The sequence below is a fragment of the Serinus canaria genome, chromosome Z (genome assembly GCF_022539315.1).
Source record: "Serinus canaria isolate serCan28SL12 chromosome Z, serCan2020, whole genome shotgun sequence".
NCBI classification, from domain to species: Eukaryota; Metazoa; Chordata; class Aves; order Passeriformes; family Fringillidae; genus Serinus; species Serinus canaria.
Window position 1 is genome coordinate 44,013,143 of NC_066343.1, and position 9,290 is coordinate 44,022,432.

The window sequence follows — 9,290 nt, forward strand, 5'->3', positions numbered from 1 at the left end:
CTGAAAAGCTGAAAGAGCAGGAATGGAATTAAATCTGATTGTTCCAGTATACCTGTCTCACTCTTTTAATTAAGGATGAAAACAAAGTCACTAAATCAGGACAAAAGGTTTTTACCCACCTGTATGCATATTTAGCTTCAATCCTTTGGTCAGATATTGTGAGTAGTCACAGAGCTTATTTAAAGTCTTGCATCTCTTGTATAATCAGAAGCATAGCTGTATTGAGCCCTTCTCCTGAAATGTCTTAAATCAGTGAAAACTTTTGTTGGATTTTCTAACTGGCATTATTTGGCCAATGCTAATTCCAGAGCTATGCACAGAACACATAAAATTTTAGGGTTTGAGAAGGTACCAGAACCTCAACGCAGAAACAGTTGCATGAACAATAGATACCTCTTCCATTGAACTTTTGGCTGTGGTTCATGCTCTCTGCTTTCACATACCAACTGTTGCCTTCCCCCTTGCAGTCTGGATTTAGGCAGTCTTCCAGCTCCCTTGGTCCCTGTGACTGACACAGGGTGTGTCCCTCAACAGTGACACAAGTCTCTCCTGGGACTTCCCCACTCGAGCTGGGGTCAAGTTCAACCAGTGTAGGCTTGGGAAGGACCACACTGGGTTGACACTGATTAACAACAGTCTTCAGGGAGAGGTACAATAGGGAGTCTTCTCAACAAGAAGAGAGATAGTAAGAGCTGCCAAAACGTGCATTTCAGCCCTCTAAAAGAAAAGGTTCTTTCATTTTCTCTGGTCAGTTCTACTAGCATAAGCTATGCAGGATTCATTCTCAGATGAAGCAACCTCTGTAACCTGCTCACCAAGATGTGTGGGCAGAGCTGCTTGTGCTCCTGGGCTCCAGTCTCTAGTTTTCACATCCTTCTTTTTTGACTTGAAGTCAAACTTCCCATATATTATTTAAACTTATAATTTAGGGGATTCAAATTTAACAACCAGTCTTAAAAGGCAACTCCCTTTTCTGAGTTCTGAATGTAAAAAAAAGCATTTCCAAATACTTTTCTGCTTTTTCTCATGCTGTCTTGCAAGGACAAATAAATGAATGATACTAACAAATACTTGAGTAAAGGTATTTTACTTATTTTGGCCACAGAAATCCACATGAAAGGCAACAATCTTACACTAATATATAACCTCTGTAAGGTATGAAAGCTCATCAATAGTATTATAACTTCAATCAATTCCATCTCTGAAATTGCTTTAAAACTTCCATCAGTGAAAGAACAAAGAGAACTTAATTTAGTGATTTTGCTGGGCTCTTTTCTACTCGAGTTGTAAACTTGTGTGTAAGGTAATTGGTGGGCTTTCTGAAGGACAAATGGAATTTTAAGAAATTTGAGACTACAAATAGGTACAAAGAAAAATTACAGTCTTAACCAAGTATAATCTTATTCTTATTAAAATGCTGTAAAATGATAACCTGCATTTTATTTAACTCTTTCACTTTCATACCAGAAAAAAATTTATTGAAGTCTACTGCTGGAAGTACTTCAACCCAGTTCCTCAGTCAGTATAAAATACCCTCAGTCACTGAAATTAGTGGGCTAGTACTGAATTTCACCCACAGAGGTAAGGTGGAGCAATTGCACTGAATTATTCTTGTATTGTGTACAACCTGTAGTACTTCTCTACTAGTGCTCTGGAGTCTGCTGGTGTTACTGTATTTATAAATTGCTTCTGGCTACCTACTCAGTAAGTCACCAGAAATGTAACAAAAATCAATATAAGAAAAAAAAATTCTTGTTGCTGCTATGATTTTCTTCTACTTATATACAGCCTAAAAGGTTCACAGGAAAACTACTTCTGAAGCTTCAAATCATAACTTTTTTCTTTTCTGTTACCTAGTTTTTCGACATATAGACTCATTTTACTTTGAAGTAGAATCATTCTAAGACACAGTTTTCGTCTGCTTGGTTTACTGGTGCTTTTGTGGGCACAAAATATTCATGTCTGTCTTTGCTCTGATGAGAGCCATTGTTCTTGTGTAGTAAGTGACAGTTCTTTGAGTGGCTGGGTTAAAACTTGTCTTAAAGCGTCCTGACTTGGCACAACATGATTCTGGTCCAGGATTTAGCTGCTGATTGGTAAAGTTTATATAAGGCAGGGTAGTGTGTCAAAATCCTTAGTCAGGGTGAATATGCTTCTCTAGGTAGGTTAAAAATTAAATTATTTGCCAGATAAGGGCATATTAATATGTACATGTTGATGTTGAGAGCTACAATAAGATTCCTATTGAATTTCCATGACAGCTACTATATCATTTACTACCAAAACTCTTAGTCAGTTGCTCAGTGATTTCTCTCATCTCCTGAAATATTTTGGTACAGAACAACAGTCCCCCTACAACTATTTAATGCAGCGTTCTCACAGATGGAGGGTGAGCAAATAGGTAAAAATGAACAGTAGTGAACATTTCTCAGCTATCAGCATGGATTGACACCACCCCAGACTTGAAAAAAAAATGCATTTTCCCCAAAGTCCCAGCCCTTCTTCAAAAGATCATTTATTTATTTAATTTTTCCCACAATACATTTGTGAATGGCAAAGCAACATGAAAAACAGAATGGAACAGATGCTGACTGAGGCAAGGTTCTGAGAGGATTGTATCAGGATTGTTTGAACTCTGGTGCATCTTTGGGAGGCAGAAGAGCAACTGGAAGTGGGTGTTTAACAATCAGCTACCTTTGACTCTAAGCACAAAGAAATGAATGAAAATTAATTACCTTAGAGACAGAAAACGATGTGGATTACATTGGAGTTTTTCATCGTCTTGCCATTTTTTACAGCCAAGTGGTGCAGGAGTGGGGCAGAAGACATCTGAAATATTTACAGAGTTTGGGAATAGCAAAGGGAGCAAGACAGGATAGAAGGTTAATGCCATCTTTAATATGGAAAAACTACTCTCTTCCTGTGACATATGCCTTTGGGATAATCTTGATAAATGCATGAGTATGATCAAAATGTCAGCCAGACTTTCATTAGTTTCTATCTCCCCCTTGAATGCTCCTCAACAGTCTAGAAGTTACCTGCATCTGTCTAGAAGTGGAGATTATGCAGATTACACAGTTACAAAGACAGTTTTTGGAGAGGGGCAAAAGATATTGCTAAGATAATTCCCTTTTACCCCATAACGCTAATGGGAACTATGAGGTTCTCACTGTGTGCATGTGCATATATATTGTCTGACACCCATTTTGGAATCATGATACATAGGATACACATTGCATCAACCTAATGACTGCAGTGCTTGGCAGAGCTGAACTTTTGGCTAGAAGGATATTTTGGGGTGTTTAATACCATAAGTGTAAATTATGCCTCTAACTTTTCTTCTTTCACTGTTTCTAGTTAAGAATCCTGCTGGTTTATTTCATTTTGCAGCATGATTGCATAAGAATACTTAACCATTTTTTAAAGTACTTAGAAGCAACATAGTAAGAGTAAAGCTTACCTAAGATCTTTGCAGAAAGTCCCAAGTGGCCCTTAGTTGACACTCTCCAAATATTAGGGACTTCCCTGAGAGAGGATCTTCCCATCCTGAGAGAAAGCAGCCTCTTACATGATTTGTCCTAAAAGGTCTCTCTGTGTTCTACTCTGACAATCCACCTGCCTTGTCTGTAAGGGTATATCCCATCATATACTAACTTCATTGAACTCTTAGATTATCCTTGAGGGGCATCAAAAAAAAAAAAAAAGAAAAAAGAAAAACAGGAGAAAACTTTTAAAGCAGGCTCCTTGTTAACACCCTAGCAGTGGGAATTTGTTGCATCTGTCTGCTGAACACTGATAGATCACATACAGCCTTGCTGGTGAGAAGACATTCCTATTACTTACCTCCACCTGCATGGAAGCCCTATGAAGGACCTTATGTCAGATAAACAGATATCATGAGACTGTCTCTAAAAGCTTTGTAATATTTACAGTGCCAAATTCTTGAGGCTGTCTTATCCCAGACCTGTACAGCCAGTTCTTGGAAAATAAGGATCTCTTGATGTTTTTCTTATTCCAGATCCTAGTCTCCCCTCAAAATCCACATTGCAAAAATTTAACATATCAATGGAGTAGTGAAGCCCACTTAGAATTGCCTAGCCACTGCCCTCAGCTATCAGTGAAAATTATGTGGATGCTTTATAAAAATTATCTTTTTAAGTAATAATATTAATTATAATAATAATAATGATGATTATTATACAGTTAGTTGTTAGTGTTTTGCATTACAGGTCATCTGGCCCCTGGATCAATGGGTGCACTCTATCGGTTACATGACAGAGAGATTTTTCTAAACAAAATTTGGATTCTGATCACAACAAAGAGAGTCAGAGTGTGCACAATTAGAGTTCTCTGAAACAAATGAAAGCACAAAGGAATTATAGGACCAAAGGAAAGGAAGAAGATATCTGAGAAAGAACACAGAAGCTGAGTTTGCTGCAAATCCATGGAGCAGTGTTTTGGCATTACAGAAGATGGATAGGAAGAGGAGAAGCTTAGAAAATAGTTGTGGTAATGAATCTTGGAGCAAAGTGAAAAAGAGGAGGCCAAATATAAGCAAAGTGTTGGTAGTAAAAGTGACCAAAACACAGAGGAATAGTAGTCTCTGGAGGAAAATGAGAAATTAGGAGGATGAAAACCAGAAACTGTGCTTTGAGAAAAACAAGGTGGATACCTGCATATATCTACATGTGTCAAACAAAGGAGTGTAACTCTTCCTTATCTGTGGACACACAAAAGCCAACAGCCCAATCCAGAATTTCTGTCAACATGGTTATTATATACAAAAAGGGATGGGTAGCTGGGAGAGTGGGATTAGAGAGTTACAATGCATTAGAGCAAAAATATAGAGGGAATTTCTAAAGCCCAGGATCACATACTTCTCACAATAAAGCAAACAAGGCAACTGGCTGAGTTCTATAGGGAAAATGACATCACTGCAGATTTTTAGGGATAATCATTTAACTGGATTAGCCCCAAAGTGCTGTGTCTAAAATCAGCATCCCTGTCTCTTTATGTACTCCAGATGAAACACATTAGCAGAAATATGGCAAGGGACATTCACAATGCACTGTTCTACATTATCAGCATTTTTTACAAATCTGCAATTAGTCTAAAGGGCCTGGGTAAATTAGGCCTCTTGATAAATGAAGCACCTAGACAGGTCTCAGATTTATTGGATCTAGCTGTCCTGCTGTCCAGAGCCTGTCAGCTAGGCTGTGGAACAGAGATGGTACGGTGGGAAAGTATATGAAGCCAGCATACCTGCGAACTGCTGAGCACATGGTGAAAAGCCCTGACTAGTGTTGCTGACTGATTAGATTTGAAAGTTTCTGCCAGGAATAGTGTAAGTTTAGGGAAAATGAATGAATACGTTAAGAGATTCTCTTTAAAATTAGGTATATATGTGTGAATTCCTCTGATAACATAGAGGTAGGGACACTTAGTACCTGAGACAAAGGTGAACAAATGTGAACAATCAGAGAGAATTAGCGGGGGGAGGGGTGGGGGGGGTGGGCCACAGGGGGAAGAGAGAGGGAGAGGAACACTTAGGGAAGGCAAAGCTAGTATTTTCATATTGTGCAAATTCTGGAGAAAAAAGGATTCAATACTGCTCCTAGCTATTTTAATACCTCCCCAGAGCTAACTATCACACAATAAAGTTGCTGTCGCTGAGAAGCAAAAAAAGTCTGGAGGGAAGGAGGCATAGGGAATGTCCAGAACATGCTTATTTATATCTTGAGATCATCTGCAGTGATTTCCATCTACAGCGTGGTGACACCTGCCAACTCCTCTGCTTTTGCTCTTGCTGAACTCAGCTGAACAAGCCAGTTAGGATTTTCCAGCAGATGTTCAGATGTTTCTCTTCTCCCACTCTCTGTCTTTGTTACCTTCTGTCTTTAAAAGCCCTGTAGGACCCCAGGCTTGCAACTGTACCTAGCTTCTCAGAAACAGATGACATCCAAAGTTTCACTTATTGCAGTGCTCAGATCAGCAGAGCTAATAATTGAGCATAAAGACATTTTATATTGGTTGTGAAAAGCGGGAAGAGCAGTAGAAGAAACTGAAACGTCTGGATCTGTTTGTTTCTGAAGGAAGCGCAGAGGCCTGCCACTTCTGTCTGGCTGCTTCTTTGCTCCCCGATCACTCAGCCTTCTTTAGCAAACCCACATTGATTTCCCTGTCGATAGTGTTCCCTCCCATCACAAAGAAACCATCAGTGCCAAATAAATGGCCAAGTGTTTTCCAGCAGCACACTTAGCTAATCTACCTTATAAAAAGCTTGCTTTGCTGCTGCATCTCTCTCCTTTCAAATGAGTACACTCTGTGTGATCTTAGAAGAAAGAAAGAAATCTCATGTGCCTACTAGGGACCCAAATTCACACTGGAAGTGCACAGTGTATCCAATTACACTGCAGTTTGATCCTGCTACTTTTCAAGACCTTCTAAATTATGGAATTAAAATGGTTTAGTGGAAAAAAGGACTGGTGACACTAGCAGTGTTAAGAATTTAGAATGTGCCTTCTCATATATTAAAAAAGGCTCTTTGAATGTCATCAAAGAGATTTAAGAATTTTTATTCCTTTTTAAAGCTGTTTTAAAACTGATTAGGCTTTTTAGAATATGTCTGTCTTGCTCTCTCTCTTTCCCACTGCCTTTTCTCCCAAGTCTTCCCTCCTGCTGATTAATCAAACTTTTCTTTGTTAACATAGGGCACTTCGGCCAAAATATTATCATTTTGCCAAAGAATGAAGCAGGCAGCCCAGCACTGAGACCTGGCACTGTTTTGTGTTAAGGTCTCCTAAACGCTGTAGGTGTAAAATGACTAGAAAGAATCAGCACTTTTGTCAACTACTTGGTCTTTCCAACAACAACAAAAGCGCCTGACACTATTCTCATAAGAATAAAAAAATAAAAAAATAAAAAAGAATTTTTTTTAATGGGGAAAACAGAGAGGGAAGCTAAAAGTTCTGATGTCCTGTGCACTTGAAAATCATAATAAAGGAACTTCCTTGGGAAATGTCTGTGGGTTTTTCAGTGAGGAGGTGAAGTGAGATGTATGTCTGTTTGTCCATTCGTGAATGAATGTGCACTTATCTATGTTGAGGCTGAGGGCATCTGCATCCATGCATCCTAGCCTATGCTGCACCACCGTGAAAATGTTGATATTCACCATTTGAAAGTAATTAGCAGGGCTGCTGTCTTTAAAGCATTCCCTATGTTGAAAATGCTTACAATAATAAATACTAATTGCTTTCAAAAGGCAAACTGGAGCCACTGCATCTGGGTGGTGTTCCACAAGTGAGCACGAAGGCACATGCATCTGTGGGTGTAGAGATATATATCTGTATATCTGGATGTGTGTGTATGCATGTTTGTGTGAGCACATGTGTGGATGTGAGTCTAACATAAAACACACGGCCATGCCTGCCAGAAACAGAAAAGTTCTGCATATGTTATTCCTGTCCAGGAAAGAAAATCAGAGATAAGGTGGCTTACAAAGGGCTAAAGAGAGAGCAAAGCTGACAGGCTGTCCTGCAGTATCTGAAGGGAAGAAAGCACAGTCTTGTGGTTCAGGCACAGAACTGCATATGGCCAGCTCTACGTGCTGGAACCAGTCTTGCCAGAACAAGTCCCCTGCTGGAAACAACCTGGCTGTCAGAGACATTTACCAATACACTGGGACTATGACAGAGAGGTTTTCAGCAGCCTTGATCATCATCGGGAGGAAAGCTGAAGAGGTGCCTGATTTTTGACCCAACCTAGGATGTGAAGTTGGCAATGAAAAATAAAGCTTCTAAACTTAGTAGCTCTTCTTTAATCGTCTAGTTGATGACCTTTTTCCACCATAGAGGATCTCTTGAGGGTAGCACTGAGGCTCTGTTCATAAATGCTTATCAAATATATTGACATTCTCAGCTGCTCTGAGCTAAGTTGCAAAATGTTCTCACTCCACGAGGGATGGGTTGCTAACAAGCCTGTGTCTCTTCTCACACCAGTGTAAATCAGAAGCAACAGCAAAACAGTCAACGTAAGCCATGCTGTCATCAAATTGGAATGAACAAGGGGAAAATCATGCCTGATTCTGCTTGTCAGTTTGCAGCTAAGTTGGAAATCACATGCTTGGCCCTAATTGAACAGTTGTAAATGAAACAGAGCTTCAGTTCAGCTTATTCAAAACCCTCAGTAAAAATAAACCTAGCCTGCACTGTCAGCAATAATCAGGTAAAATCCTGCGGGACTGTAAAGTTGCAGATGAAAAAAAAACCCACATCCTCCCAGTGAGGATGGTATTGCCCTTTCTGAAGTATCAGAAGCTGGGATCAGAGCTCACCCTCAGGACTATGGCTCCCAGAAATGCACAGCCCTTGCACAATTCATCCACTGCTCTGTAAAATCCAGGGCAAGATATGCTGTGGCTGTCTCTGGCAGCTGTGTTAGGCCAAACAATGAGTGCTTTAGAAAGTCATCCTCACATCTGTGAATAATAATTGGAACACAGACTGGGGACGGCTCTCCAGCACAATGTCTCTCTGCAGGGAGGCTTGCAGTTTCCTGCAGTGAGAGAGCAAGCGGGAGGTCCGTCAACTCCTGGAAGACCCATTCTTGGAGATCCCAGCTTGCTCTGGTTTGGCAGGAGAGGAGATGGCCATGAGCCCTCTGGGTTGGCGGGGCTGATGCTGAGTGGATTTTCAGAGCTCTGCTGAGTCTTGGAGCTGCACCATGCAGGTAGCCCTGCCATACAGAAATTCAGGAGGGAGCCATTGAAGAGCAGACACCCTGCTCAGTAGTGTCCTCCCAAGAGTAGCACCACTGTCCTCCCCTTGCAGAAGGATTTTGGGGCCCACAGTCTCACTGTCACTCCAAGCAAGGCACAGCTCTGGCATGAACTCATGGGGAGTCTTTGCGTGACAGCAGAGGATGAGCAACCCTTCTTCTGTCCAATGTGTGGGTACTCCAACACCTCAGCTTGTACCAGGTCAGGTTTAGGTTAGATATCAGAGAAAATTTCTTCACTGACAGGGTGCTTGGGCATTGGAACAGGTTGCCTAGGAAAGTGGTGGAATGACCATCTGTGGAAGTGTTTAAAAAGCATGTGGCACTTGGGGAAATGGTTTAGTCTTGAATATGGCAGTGTTAGGTTACCAGCTGAAGTCAATGATCTCAGAAGTCTTTTCCAACATTAACAATTCCATGATTACATAGTACTACTTATTTTCAACTCTGTTTGGAATGTAAATTCTGGGGGAAAAAAAAGCTTTGCATGAGATACTAATAATTTTTTGTTAAGA

At 40.4% G+C, this 9,290-nt stretch overlaps 1 long non-coding RNA gene across 2 annotated transcripts in view; it reads left to right on the forward strand.

Moving 5' to 3' along the window:
• LOC108962596 (uncharacterized) overlaps positions 1–9,290 on the forward strand; it is a 31,509-nt gene that overhangs the window by 20,360 nt on the left and 1,859 nt on the right. The window lies entirely within an intron of this gene.